Raw genomic sequence first — 960 nt, forward strand, 5'->3', positions numbered from 1 at the left:
CTTGTATTTCTGTTATAGCAGCACTGGATAACTAAGATACTAGTTATTTTCCAAGAAATTTGCAAGACAACTACGTAGCCAACCAACTAGAAGACAAGCAAATTTGTGCCCATTCCTAAGAGAAGTGACACAATAAAATATGGAAATCAGACAATATCATTAATATTACATGAAGGTAAAATTTTGTTGAAGATCATTCAAAAACTATTGTAGCAGTACCTTGATAGGAAACTGTAAGAAATTCACTCCTGATTCAGAAGAAGTCATGGGATGAGGGATATCATTGCTGATGTCAGATGGATGTTGGCTGACAGGAGAAACACCAGAAAGATGCTTGTGCTTTATTGGATTTGCAAAATTATTCAGTTATGTAGATCATAACAAACTATGGATAACACTGTAAAGAATGGGATTTCCAGTACATTTCATTGTGCTCATGTGGATCCTGTGTATAGACCAAGAGGTAGTCATTTAAGCAATAAATAGGATACTGAATGTTTTAAAAACAGGAAAAATTGTGTGCCAGGATTGTATCCTTTCACCATACTTATTCAATCTGTATGTTTATCCAGTAACCCAAGATGCTGGTCTATCTGAAGAAGAACATGGCATCAGGAGTTGAGGAAGATTCAGTAACAAATCTGAGATATGCAAATGACATAACTTTACTTGCTGAAAGTGAAAAGAACTTGAAGGACTTACTGATGAAGATCAAAGCCTTCAGTGTGGGTTACAACTCAATGTAAAGACAAAAATCTTCACAACTGGATCAATTAACAACATCACAATTAATGAAAAAATATTGAAATTGTCAAGGATTTTATTTTACTTAGAGCCACAATCAACACTCATGGAAGCAAAAGTTAAGAAAATAAATAATGCAATGCATTAGGCAAATCTGCTGTAAAAGATCTCTCTAAAATGTTAAAGAGCAAAGATGACACTTTGAAGATAAAAGTG

The sequence above is a fragment of the Chrysochloris asiatica genome, unplaced genomic scaffold (assembly GCF_000296735.1).
Source record: "Chrysochloris asiatica unplaced genomic scaffold, ChrAsi1.0 scaffold00006, whole genome shotgun sequence".
Lineage (NCBI taxonomy): Eukaryota > Metazoa > Chordata > Mammalia > Afrosoricida > Chrysochloridae > Chrysochloris > Chrysochloris asiatica.